At 37.2% G+C, this 14603-nt stretch overlaps 1 protein-coding gene across 1 annotated transcript in view; it reads right to left on the reverse strand.

The window, feature by feature from the left end:
- Positions 1 to 14076, reverse strand: part of NDST3 (N-deacetylase/N-sulfotransferase (heparan glucosaminyl) 3) — a 380811-nt gene extending 366735 nt beyond the window's left edge. Inside the window, exon 1 of the mRNA XM_006881068.1 lies at positions 13831 to 14076. The gene's annotated coding sequence lies outside the window, so the exon portion shown is untranslated. The remainder of the gene's footprint in view (positions 1 to 13830) is intronic.
- Positions 14077 to 14603: the final 527 nt, after the last annotated feature.

Raw genomic sequence — 14603 nt, forward strand, 5'->3', positions numbered from 1 at the left:
CTACAATATTCCTAATACCACAGCCTCTTCTAAACCCAGCCTGCACTTCTGGAAGTTCTCTGTTGATGTGCTGCTGTCCCCCTTATTTTTGGATAATCTTCAAAAGAATCTTGCTTGCATGTGATATTAATGATATTCTTCAATAATTTCCACTTTGCAATGGAAATAAATATGGATATCTTGCGGTCAGTTGACAAAGTATCCATCATCCAAATTTCCTAGCATAGATTTGTGAGCATGTCCTGGGCTGCATATGTCAGAGGAAACATTTCCACTGGTATGTTATTAATTCCTGGGGCCCTATTTTTGACAAACATCTTCAGTAAAGCCTGAATTTCTACCTTCATTAACATTTGGTTTTTAAACATATGGTACTTCCTGAAATACTTCAGTGTTGACCAATTCTGACTCTATGTTCTCTCCATCTTCTTTTGAGGTTTGCTAGATCATTCAAGATTTTGCCTATTGGTATCTGCAAATATTGTAACTCAAAGCTTGAATTTCTAGCACATTTACCTAGACTAAGAGGCTATTCTGTGAACAGAGAGACAGGGCATCACATGGTTTAAAATTAGGAAAGGTGTGTGTCAGGGTTGTATCTGCATGCTGAGCAAATCATTCAAGATGCTAGGCTCTAGGAAGAAGAATGTGGCATCAGGATTAGACGAAGTCATCAAAGAAATTTATTATGCAGATGACATAACTTTGCTTACTGAAAGAGAGGAGGACTTGAAACACTTGCTGAAAAAGGCTAAACACTGTAGACTTCAATATGGATTTCACCTTAATGGGAAGAAAACAAAAGTCCTTGCAACTAGACTGATAGGCTACACCATGATAGACGGAGAAATGACTGAAACTCTCACCAACTTCATCTTACTTGAATGCACAATAATACACTCAGTACCAGCAGACAGAAGATCAGGAGATATATTGCATTGGAAAGTCTGTAGTCAGGGACCTCTCCAAATTACTGAGGAATAATAATGTCAGTTTGAGGTCTAAGGAGAGCCTGGTTATGGTCGTTTCAGTCACTTACTATTCGTCTTAGAGCTGAACAATGAATAAGGGTGACAGAAGAATTGATTCCTTTGAACTGTGGTGTTGGAGTAGAGTACAGGAGATTACACAGACTGTCAAAAAAACAAATATCTATGTGTTGAAGAAGTTGCAGTCACAGTGCTCCTTGGAGACAAGGATGATGAGTCTTCATGTCACATACTTGGACATGTTGCTCGGAGAGGTTATTCATTGAATATGGACATCATGCTTGGGAAAGTGAAGGGATAGTGAAGGAGAGGAAGACTGTCAACCAGGTAGACTGACACAATGACAACAGCAATGGGCTTGAGTATGTCCGAGACAGTGAGAATGGCATGGAACAGGACAGTGCTCATATTCGTTGTTCAAAGGGTTGCTATGAGTTGTAGTCAACTCTACCGTACTTAATCACAACTCAAAACACCTCATCTTTAAAATAGTTATAGGGCTAGACAATGACCAAGGATGATAGAAGGGGAGTTGATGCCTCTGAGCTGTGGTGCTGGATAATAGTATTAAATATACCATGGACTGCTAAAAGAACAAACAAGTTGATCCTGGAGAGGGTGAAGCCAGGCAGTTCCAAGGAGGCAAGAATTCTGAAGCTCTGTCTGACATACTTTAGACATTCTGTGAGTCCTTGGAGAGGGCCATCATGCTTGGGAGGGTGAAGGAACAGTGCAGGAAAGGAAGACCCTAGATGAGATGGATTGATTGAGTCACTGGAGGAATGGGGACAGGCATGTTGAAGACAATAAGATTGGCAAGGGATAGAGCAGGGTTAGTTTAGGGCTGTCGTATATAAGGTCACTATGAGTCACAGGCAATTCAACAGCACGTAACAACAACAATAACATATTCCTATCTAATATATAAATCTTCAGAGGAGTATATTTCTTTAATATGTTCTGAACTATAAAGCAGAGACAGTTTCCAGACAAGCTATAGTGTAAAAAGGAATAAAAGACAGTAATAGGCTAAGTACAGAAAATGAACATGGAAAAGAGTAAGCCAATATGTAGTTCTGTTATGAGAAGCAGAGAGGAAATGCACAGTGGCTTGAAGGGTGAGGTTTACTTAAAAACATCTGAGGCAGAAGAAACTGTATAGTAGTATCGCCAAACAAAAGAGTGACAGTAGAGTAAATTTAGAGTAAGTAAATTAATTTGACTTAGTACAGTGTGACTCAAATTATGGAGATCTTTTGGAGCCAAGCAGAGACATTCATGACTCTGAAAGCCAGCAGGAAGACACCATATTTTGCTGAGTAGTGAAGCAGCATGTGGAGAGAGAGAATTTACAGGAAGATGAATTCGCCAGCAAGGTAGTGATAATTGCAGCAGAGTTTAGAAATGAGCCCGACAAGCCAGCAAGGGCTCTTGTCTCACAATCTAGTCATAAAGTGCCAACAAGCAGAGGTTAGGGAGACAGGGGGAAAGGGAAAAATCTGAGGGAACACTGCAAGGAAAGGATGAAGAGAACATGATAGGCTTCTGGACATCCTGCTTTATCAAGTAAAAGGTCCTCAAGTGACTTCAAATGCTTTATAAGTAATCTAATGTAACTTATAACATTCTTCTCTTTGAATAACTTAACAGGTTTATGGACCATAGTGACCTAGTCCAAAGCAAGTTGCCTGCTAAGCCAAAGGATGTACCTCTCTCACATATGGGATCCTTTCTCCTTTAGGAATTCTACTTTTGTGTGATTTATAGCCTCTGAAAACCCATTTGAGATCAGTTATGAGTTATTTCTGAGAGCATGTATGGTGTTAACTTAAAAGTTGGCTTTCTTTTTTCTTTTCCATTACATCTAGTTGCCTTTGGTTTCCAGATAATTTAACTGCAGACACACAGTCTTGGAAGTCAGCATGGTCTTACAAATCATCAATAGCTCTGTGACTAGGATAAGAAAAAGTGCTTCCCACATTGGGATAGCAATACTTGGTAGGCAAAGAAGCTGTGTAGTGGAAGACCCTGGTGACAACGAGACCCTGGTGGTAGAGAGACTGTGGAGAAACTTTGGCAAGAAAGGACCTGAGACTTACTGCATTTGTGCTGGCCACAGTCAGAGGTCTGGCTTTTCTTGCCAGATGGTTGAAGGAGAAGCTGACTTATAACTGCTCTGAGGTAAACCTTGTTGGATGATTTAGATTTGACTGCTAAACTGAAACCAGAGCCTGAACTAACTGAGGAATTGTGCTTTGGAACTCAGTAAAACTTAAGACTGATTTTGGGTGATATTATTTGTCTTCCTCTATTCTCTAACGTCCTTTCCTAACAAAATCCATTGTTGGTACCGTGACTGTGAGTCTAAATAAGCAATGAATAAACAAACCTCTTGCTGCTGGTGTAACTCTACAGGCACTATGGGGCTGGGATATGAGCGCTTTATTTGCTTTCAGCTCTGGGGCGTTGAGGGACTGTGCTATTCTTATTCCCTCTGGCCCAGAGAGAAGTTCATGGCCATGTGCCCCAACGTCCTGTTTTCTCCTCTTGTGACAGCATGGCAATGACTTTTGACTTTGATAACAGATTTGAGATTATGAGAGTGGAATAGGATTTTGCAAAATTAAGATCCATTTTATATATAGCATTACTTAGAGCCTGAGTCCACTAGTTGGTATCTAACCACAAGAAGAACATATATTTAGGAATTAGTCCTTTGTGATGCAAGACTTGAGAACTTGACTAGAAGTAGAAAAAAATTATCCGTTAGAATCCATACAGGAACCGTTTGGAAAGAAAGGTCTGGTTTTTTTCCATTTTGTCACAGCCTTGAAAACCCTATGAAGTAGTCCTACTTTGTTAGGCAAATACTAGGGAGCTCTGGTGGCCTTATCCAAAAGCAGGTGGTTTGAACCCACCAGCTGCTCCACGGGAAAAAGATGTACAGTCTCTTCCTGTAAGATTTACAGCTTCTGAAAACCTGCTTGAGGATTGGGTATGAGTAGATTCTGTCTGAGTCAAAGGCACAAATGACAAGAAAACAAATATGAATTGCCTCTAACTCCAAAATCTAAATTAATAGCTGTGGAGTTAGTTCTGACACACAGATCCTGTGAGGCTCTTAGGCTTTATGAGAAGAGACTCCTCGTCTCCTCTCTGAGAGCCACGGGTGAATTTGAATTACGTGGAGTTATGCAGGCCGTTTTTTGGTTAACAGTCCAATATTCTACTGACTATGCTACTAGAACGTCCTATAAATTACCTTGAGAACTAAATATTTACTGTAAATTCAATAATTTTGTTTTGTCACTAAATAACTGTGGTTTTAAAATGATATACTTATTTATAATATTTTGCTGTCTAAATCTAAGAAATCTCACCTCTTCCTATTCCTAAACTTTAGTTTTAGCAGTGCAATGTCTTTGGCTGAATACAAAGAATTGCCACATTTTGCATTTTACAGTTTGTCCCTAATGTCAGAATTGAGAAGCATGCAACTCATACAATTCTTAGCTGTGATAAGTCAGCGTAGTGAGAAATACTGCTCTCACTATTTAGGTCAGGTATTAGGAAGCTATCAAAGTGACTTTCTCTGATAGCAAGTATGAAAATACAGAAAGGCATTTCTTTTTCTTAAAATTCTTCATGTTTCCCCCTGCAGCCAAAGGGAATTTCAAGGTATGTCCCTGAGCATATTATATGGTCCAACATTTAAATAGAAACATTAAGACTGCCCTCAGAGCAAAATTTTCTGCAAATAGTTTTCAAAGGGATGTCTCCCTTTGCCATGACCAACTTTAATCTCTGATGCTGCCTCTCAGAATTTGTTCTACTGTTAAAGATGAGCAATAACTTCCTGTGCAATTTACAGCCTTGGGAAAACCACCATGAGGTCAATAATGAGTAGATTCCCACTTGATAATATCCTTCGGGTTTTTGGTGGTGTGTGTGTGTGTGTGTGTGTTTTAATTTTTTTTAAGTGCAACAACTATTTTCATTCTGCCATGTACCTGCTAACTCTGAAAACCTCAGGACAGTCTGTCCTGTTGTGCCACTCCTGCATCTGCAGGGAAGGGACTGTCGCAACAAGGAGACACAAAAAGGTAGCCTTGTCTCATGATTTTCAATGGTGGAGCTTTATTAGGAGGGTAGACAGATATGGAAAAGTAAGGTCTTCCACACAATTTCTCCTACGATGCCTCCTATAATACCCTTCTAACTTCGGTGAGAGCCAAAAGTTAGTTACAAGGACCATTTATAAATGTACCTTTGTTTGCATCTTTTGCTACAATTTTGCTTAGTCTACTTTCCTTGTCTGACTGGAAATTTCAGCAAGATAGATATGGCACATCTTTTGTCTAAGGCATACTTCCAACACCATGAACAGATTTAACTCTCAAAGACTACTTACTAAGTGAATAAAAAAAAAACACCTCAGAATGCTTGTAAGTTAATTAGCTGCTACCTTTATTATCACAACTTAATTTTTAAACAAGTCACACATGAAAGCAACTCAACAGCACATAACAATGACACCTGAAAACTGTAATTACCAATATAATGATTTCTTACTTATCAGCATGGCTATTTTCCAGAGATTATGTTATGTACAGAGCTGATTTACGTAACAAAAAAGATAGCCATAACATATTACACAATGGTGAAGGGCTACATCATGATGTAAATATCACATCAGTGAGAGCCAAGCTGGCGCATGCCTTTAACCATGGTAATCAGGTAACCTAGGGCTTCATTATGCGTATGTACATCCTTAACAAGCAAAGTACTTGGATAAAGTATTTTTTTTAAACTATTGTTGTAAATGCAGAATGTTGGAAAATGGAGATAATCAATATGTAAGGAGTAGGTAGGTGTACATGGGTAAGCCTCAATAGCTCTGTTTCATTTAACAGCAAGAAAATGTACTCATTGTATCCAAACACTGCATAGACATGCCACTATGAGAGATAATAAATTTTCACCCACAAAATAAATTACTCTCATAAATTTCCTCAATCAGTCATCAGGCATTTATGGAACATGTGTTTTAGGCTTAGTGTGGGGCTGGAAGTAAAAAGAGAGGACAGAAATAATATTACGAATGTCCTTGTCTCCGGAAGCCTGTGCTCTAGTTGGGGAAATAAACTCTGGCTGTGAAACAACAGCCAACACTATGTGATATCAGCACAGAGTAAGTCGGAGTTTATGCTACATATTTACATTTGTTGTAGATTTCTGTTAAGGGAGAAAAAGGTTAATGAAGTTTAAAGGCATTCATGGCAGTTTCTAAGAAGACTTTACCAAGATAAAATTTGATATAAGGACAGATAAAGCACATCAGGCAAAAGGATTGGCAAGGTTGAAGCAATTAAGTTATTACAGTATGTTAGTTGAGATTAAATCTAAATTAATTATAAGAAAATACGTATTAAGTTGAGCTTGGAAAAAAAATTTGATAGAAAAAGGTGATACCAATTAATGAATGTCCTTGGAAGAGACTGTGTACAACGAGAATGTCAACTTGGAAATAAAGAGCATTACATCTATTTGAACAGAAGAGAAACCTAATAAAAGTAGTGTTTACAGATGATTAGTGTCACAGTCACATCCAGAATGGACAAAAAGCAGTAATATGAACAGACAGAATAAGTGCTACATTGTAAAAAGTGAAACACAGACACTTGGGAGTTTGGGAGCCAAAAATAGAAGACTGTTAGGGAAGGGGGGTTGTGATTAATTAAAGGAAGTATCCATGGGAATTTCTTAGAATGGTTGGTGTCTGGCACATAGAATGAACATAATAAATGCGATCTATTAGCTTTACTAACAATGTTACTAGATAGCATTAGCCTAAGTGACAAGGATGGTGTAACTTCATCTCACATTGGGCATGTTGTCGGGAGGCACCAGTCCTGAGGAAAATATATTATGCTGGGAAAAGTAGAGAAGCCATGAAAAAGCAGAAGAGCCTCATTGAAACGGATTAACATAATGAGTGCAACACTGGCTTGGGCATGGGCGAGATCACAAGGACGGCTCAGGGAAGGGCCATGTTTTTATCTGTTGTTTATAGGGTCGCTATGAGGTGTAGTTGACTCATTGACACTTAACAACAACAATTAATATTACTGTTAAGTATAATATATAAATAATACACAATATGAGAAAACTATATTGAAGCTGAGCAATAAAAGTACACTAAGGGTTCATGAAACAACAGGGAATTTTGAGGAACAAGTGGTTCCTGTGCCCAACTGCCAAACCAAAGTTGTAGTTCTGGGTTCAAATGGAGGAGACACTTTAAAGAGGAAAGACCTGATGATTGAGCTACTTTTTTAAAAAAAAGTTAGTCATTGAAATATCCTCAAGTACAATTCTACTATGACACTGGGTCATCATAACCAGAGTCAACTTGCTGTCACTTTGTAACTAACTACAGTCATTACTGAGAGACACAGAGTTGTGAGAAGCCTGGCAGACCACCCTTGAGCAGTGATATCAAGTCAGGTGGCTCTCAGGGGAAAGAGACTAAGTCACAGGGATACCCAGGAGTGGCTGTGGGATCCATGCTACTAGAGAGATGTGGCCTTTGGGTTGGCATGGTATCTCCCTGAGGAATACTGCAGCAGAGCTACCTAAAACACATAGTTGTGGTGGATGGAGTTATGTACCTTCGAGTCAGAACTGACGTCTATCTAACCTTCCAATGGGTTTTCAGAGGCAATAAATAACATGGGAGCAGACTGCCCACCTTCCTCCCAGGGAGCTGCTGGTGGATTCAAACTGTGTGCCTATTGGTTGGCACATATTTTCCTTACCTTCTAAGTTCCACATATAAATTAAGCCCATTTGGAAAAGAACTTTCAGGGAATTTTAATTCAAATATCTATTTTTTCCTCCTGATATTTTAGGTTAGATTTGGCTTGTAATGCATCTGTTTTAGAAAAGATTTCATCAAGAACATATTGAATTATCTACCATTAACAAGAACTCTGGTGGCCTAGTAGTAAGAATCTGTATTGCAATCTCAAAGGCACGCAGTTCGAATCCATGAGTTGCCCTGTGCAAGAAGAATGAATGGCAATCTCCTCCTGGGCAACTTATTGCCTCTGAAAACCCACTGGCGAGTGAACTTTGGGTTGATCTCAACTTTATGGCACACAACAAACAAGCAACATCACTGCTGACGCCACGTAGGTCATGGGTGAATGCAGAGAACACCAGAAAGACGTTTATTATTGGTGTTTTTTTTTTATTAAACAAAACCACTGGATCATAAAATCTATGCATAACATTGAGAAGAATGAGAATTCCATAACACATAATTGTGCTCCCTGAAAACATGCACATAAACAAAGAAACAGTTGTTTGCTCAGACCAAGTAGATACTATACTGCAGGAAGTTTAAAATCAGAAAAGCCATGCATCCTTTAGCCATACCTATTCAATGTAGAGAATCAGTAAATAATTTGAGAACCTAGATTACATGAAGAAGAATATTGCATCAATATTCATCAACAACCTATGATACAAAGATGACACAATCTTGCTTACAGAAGGTAAAGAAGACATGAAGCACTTCCTGAAGAAGATCAAAGGCTACAGCCTTCATTATGGATCTCATCATCAAACAAACCAAAATCTTCAAAGTAGACCAATACACAACATTTTGATAGAGAAAAGATTAAAGTTGTTAAGGTTTAATTTTACCCAGATACACAATTAACACCCATGGTAGCAACAGTCAAGAAATCAAAAGACTTATTGCAATAGGCAAAGTTGCTGTCAAGGGCCTCTTTAAAATGCAAAAGAGCAAAGAAGATGGTTTGGTTTAAAGATTAAAGTGTGCTCATCCCAGGCCATGAAATTTTCAATTGCTTTATATGCATGTGGAAGTCAGAAAATGAACATGGAAAACTAAAGCATCGATGATTTTGAATTGTGGTCTTGGTGAAGAGGATTGAATATATCATGAATTGCCAAAACACCGAATCTGTCTTGGAGAAGGTACAATCAGGGCATGCTTAGAGGCAGGATGGAGAGATTTTGTCTCACTTTCATTGGGTTTATTTTCAGGAGGTGTCAACTCTGCAAAAAGGATCATGCTTGAAAAATAGAGAATCAACAAAAGACAAGATGATCTTCCACAAAATAGACTGAAAAAGAGATCACCGTGATGGGTTTAAGATCGTGAGGATGGCACAGGATAGGGTGAGGTTTTAATCTGTTATTCATAAACTGGCTAAGAGTCATAGTTGACTTAAAGACATCCAACAGTAACCACCAGAAGTTCTTGGATTCTATTGAGTCACCTTGAACTTACTGTTACCCATGCGTGCATACAACTCTTCTATGAAGTTTTCAAGTCTATGATTTCTTAGATACCGTTTGCTTTCTAAAGTCCCTCTGGGTGCATCTGACTCATCAGCCTTTGGTTAGTAGTTAGGCACTTACTTGTTTGTTTCACCTAGAGCACTGAAGCAGCAATTATCTTTGGGAATCACAGACCATTCTTTGTATGTAAAGAATCAAATATATATAGATACGGACTTTGCAAAACTTTGAACAACCAAGCATTGACTTGTCAATATAACTCATCCTTTATATTCCACTAACACCCACAAACATTCCAAAGTAAAAGCAAGCTTTCAAATAAAAGAGAATAATGCTGAGGTTGCAAGATGTGTGAGAAAAAAGAACGTCATCCATAAAATGAGTATTAATAGCTAAATAATTTTAGACATTAACATAACAAAAATATTTAAAAGATTTTGACAATATCCTTTTCTCAAAATTAACTGTATTTTGTAATATTAGAAAAGTACATCTGAAGGTCTCAAATATATGAGTTTTATGAAAGTAATTTAGCAATATTTAAAACTGACACAGAACATTCTTTTCTTAGGGAAAGAATGTGTGAAATTGTGTCAAGTCAATTGAACCCTGCTGTGGTAGGCAAGTAAGAAGCTGATTTGCATGGAACATTGTCAAGAATACACTTTATTTCTATAACTGGGGTTTTAAAAAGATGGATAGGGGGAAAGTTACACTTAGGGGTATTAGCTTTATTCAATATATGATATGGAAAATAACTTTCTATTGTCAAGTTCCTTTCTTCACAGTAGTTTGAAATTATTAAAGAATATACTTTGTTCAACCTCCCTCAATTTTATGCCCCTTAATTAGTTTTGAAAAATGAAAAAAAAAATTAAACCAAACAATTAAAACTATCCTGCTGCTGATAGCAATCAGCAGCAAGATAGTGTGGGTTGTTTTGCTTTTTCCATTTTTCAAAACTAATGAAGAAGAAAAATGTCTGTCTACCCCCTTTCACATTGCATCAAAATGTGTATATTTTATATATCCAGACAAGTAAGTCATCATGAGTACTCTACCGTTAATACAAATTCGAGAAAAATATAATTTAGCTATTGTCATCATGTTTCTTGATCATATTCTTGGGGCTAGCAAAGAGTACCTCTATCTTTCATTGGTTACAGTGACTCTAAGATGTGAAGACACAAGCCTGGTGCTATGTTCATGTTTCAGGCAGTTAATCTCCAAGTAAGAATGTCTCAGGAAAAGCCTCATGGTGCCTTGAAGAACTATCAGAGGGAGTCCTAAACAAGCTTAAGGTTTTGTTACATTTTTTAAAAAATTCATTCTGTGGATGCATCAATATAAACATCAATTAAACTTTTCTTCCATAGCTTTGGGTACCTTGTAGAACAATTGACACTGACCCAACTGAGGTTGCAGAAAAGAAGTCACCTAAGCTAGATGATGTATACTTAATGAAGGCACAATACTCAATTATCCTGGGTGCTGTTTTATGCTGGCACAAAAGCAAGTGCTTAATAGATGTCTCTTGAGTGGATTAATAATTGATCATTTCATCTTGGGGGTGAGAGGTGGTAGCATATTTGCAGTGACACCTGGACTGCTTTGAGCAGAGGCAATCATCAAACAGGTATCTGAAAACTGGAAGAGAAATATCATACAGGGACAAAAAGCATGTACACTAAAGTGAGATTCTATCTCCATTAATGTCAGGGAAGTGATCCTGGGTAAGTAGGTAAACTCCTCAACGACTCAGTATACTTCTGTATAAAATCTGAAAATTATTCATCTGAAAAAAATAACAATACCTATCTTAAATAATCTTTGTGATTATGTGAGCTGAAAACTAGTATGTAAAGTGCTGAGAACAGTGCCTGGTGATTGTTATTTGCTTTACTAAAAATCGGGACATCATCACCTATCAGCAAATTATGTTTTATGTTATTTCCTTATTTTTTTATGCCTAGTTATCCTATACTCAAAAGCAATTTTTACCACATTGGTCAACAAAGAAGAGGGAAAAATATTTCTGAGACCTTCATTTTATAGATGAGGAAACAGCAGTTCAGATTCATCAAAGGGATTTTTCGAAAACCACATCTCTCATGACATAGCAAGTCCTACAATCCAGATTTACTTTCTAATTATAGTCCAATATCACCATTAGACATGAGAAATTTGAAAAAATGAAATGTATGCAAATGTTGAGTATCAATCACAGAAATACTTAAAAGCCATAGAACAAGACTTTAGCACTTGGATTTTAAACTCTTGTTTGGCAAAATATAATCAATCTGCAATATTTGGAAGGAATTATTTTTTGGGAAATGATTTAATATAGACTTTAATTAGACTACAGCATAGCTAATTCTTTTCCAGTTGCATAATTTGCATGAAATTGATGAAAAAAGTTTGGAGTTAACATGACAGGGCTAACTTATTGTGACATTATTCTGTTACAAGGAGGATTATCTCATTGTGACATCAGAAATATAAGGATATAGATTTCATGAACAAAAAGCAAACACTAAAACCAATCCTGCTATTATAAGAAAATTTCAGTCAAAACTCTTTTTAGCATTTTCCAGACTAAATATTGTTAATATGGAGATTTTGTGGCCTGGCAGTGTTCCATATCTTTACAGGTGCTTAATGTTAATGGATTTTAATGTTGATAATGTCTAAACTTCAAGCCATTCACTAAGTTGAAAACAGTGCTTTCATTCTTGAGTCTGTCCCATTTTACATGGGAACACAAATCACAATATACTCAAGTATCATTTTCTTGGAACATATTTTTTACCTCAACAACAGCATAAATGAGTTTAAAAGTTGGTCCTAATTACCAAAGGACAGCTAAGATCTTCAACCAAGCATGAAGGAAGTTCTATAATCAGACTCCCTGGTTTAAAAAAAAATCCTGTCATGTATTTATGGTTTTAAATTGTGAAATGACAAGTGAACCAGTGAATACTTAGACACTAGCTCAAAAGAGCTCTTTCAGTAGAATATATAGTCAAGACAAGGATGCTCAACTAGCTGTTTACCTCTTCTACTATTTTTTCCAGCAGGTACTTCAATTATACCACAAAGTAGTATTTGCTGCAATCTTCAAAAACAATACTTTCTCAAGAAAATGCATTTTAAAAGAGAAGACTGCATTGTAACCCAACCAAACTATAACAAATATCTCTAGGAAAAAAGAAAAAAGTTCCATTTCACCTAAATATTTTAATAAACAGAGAATGTGTCTTTATAAAGTCTATGAGAAACTGAAGTCACAAGATTAGTTTAAAACAAAAATTTACTTACACAAAGAAACAGTCTTCTCTGTTTACAATCAAGAGCAAAAAGGGGGGGGAAATCAAATCATATCATACAGACAGTATATACTGAGTTTAGAAGAGGGGAAAAAAACCTAGCATTTGTCAGGACAACCTTCATGATAGTAATAGTATTTTTAGAGGAGCCTCTTTCAAATCTGTTTTTTAAATCCTCTTCTTTAATAACAATATTGATAGGAAGCTATCCTGGAAGCAAAGGAAAAATTGCCCTTCAGCTAAATATCACATGTTGGATAGTTTCTCCTCCACATTATTGTGCTTCCCTGTGGTGAATAGCATTGTTTAGTAGTTGATAATATGGTCTTTTCTAAGGACAAAAAAAGAGAAGGGGTTTAAGATCAGTTTCAATTTCTCAATATTTAAGGATTTTTGTTTTAATCTAATGAGAATGTAATTGTTTACACTGTCTAGGAGTGATTTCCTCAAAACCCTTAGAGATTACTTATGTTACTATATTACAGTATGTTCATGAAGAACAGATACCATTCTAACTTGAAAATGAATTTGAAATTTAAATTCTTTCCAGATACTAGAAGAACTAGTTGGAAAATGATCTGAGTAAGTCCTTTAGAGAATGTTACTTGGTTCTTCCAAACAAAGAGTGAATATGTTAAATAAAAGATGAAGCCATTTTTTTTCAATTTAAAGTTCCTGCAATTACTGTATAAACAGTTACTTTTAACTTTATCAACTGAATAATTTAAAATAATGTTGATAAAATGGATTGTGTCAAATGAAAAGATGTGTTAAGAACCATTCCTGTATAAACATATAGACAGTTCTAGTTTAAATTTCTGATTTGCTTAACAATTTTTAGTCTGCTTAGTCAATCTACTGAAGAATAATTACAATTTGTTGATGGACATCTTTGCACTACTAGAAGGTGTTATCTTTTCATTGTTTTAATTTTATTAAAAGAGAAGCTTTCACATTATTACACTGATATGACATTTCTTTGTTTCACTTAATTTAAACTGTTCTATTTTTATCTTCTAGGAATCAATTTAGCCACTTCCTAATGGCCTAAAAGAATTTCACCCTGAATTTCTTCTTAGCTTTGTTAACCTTCATTGATAACAAAGCTGTTCTCTCAGCCAAAACCCCCATATTTATGAGTGAGCCATTGGGGCACAGTGTAAAGAAATAGATACACTTACCTGGAATTAAAGTTCAAAGAGCTGAAAACGCCTGAGAAAGTTTAAATAGTAAGGAACCTGAAACTGCAGTATCCACTACCATCGACTCAGGCTTTTTGGCTTCACAAGTGGCAGCAGCACCAGTCCTGGCCCAGCACTCCCATGTTATGTAACACCTTATTAATATTAGCCATCCAACTGCTACCAAGCTGGCGAGGCACTAGAGGGCAAGAGTGTCACATACAAGACCCATCGCCAAGGGACTGGCTTTGGTACCACTTGGTAAAGACAGATGCTAAGAACACTGATAAATAGCAAGATGCCCAAACGCAACAGTGAACTTGTAATGTGCCTTAAAGAATATTTTACATGTCAATTTTCTGACCAGCTGAAGGGCTAACAGGTTAATAAATATACACAAGGAAAAAGCCACAGTATGCAAAACTTTCAGGGTTCTATTTCCAAACCCAGTTACCCAGGAGGTTCTTTCGTCATTGTCTACAGAAAGTTATTTAAAACAGGAGTGGGAAAGATATTAAATAAAATGAATTGAGCCACCTTCATCCTAAGCTGCTAGAAACTTGTCCCGAGCGCCCCATGCTACCTCTGGAGTCTGCATTTCAAGTCGCCAGGTCCAGTTTTCTTGGGCGAGGACGCCCAGCGCGTTCTTCCCTTCGTGATTACCTCGGACTGCAGTGCTCCGCGGGCATCCTCAGTCTTCGGTCCTCGGGCTCCGCGGCTCCCGGAGGCGGCCCTGCCCCTCGCGCCGGCCGCGCGGGAGGAGGCGGTGGGTG

The sequence above is a fragment of the Elephantulus edwardii genome, unplaced genomic scaffold (assembly GCF_000299155.1).
Source record: "Elephantulus edwardii isolate Elephantulus edwardi_28Jun2011 unplaced genomic scaffold, EleEdw1.0 scaffold00012, whole genome shotgun sequence".
Lineage (NCBI taxonomy): Eukaryota > Metazoa > Chordata > Mammalia > Macroscelidea > Macroscelididae > Elephantulus > Elephantulus edwardii.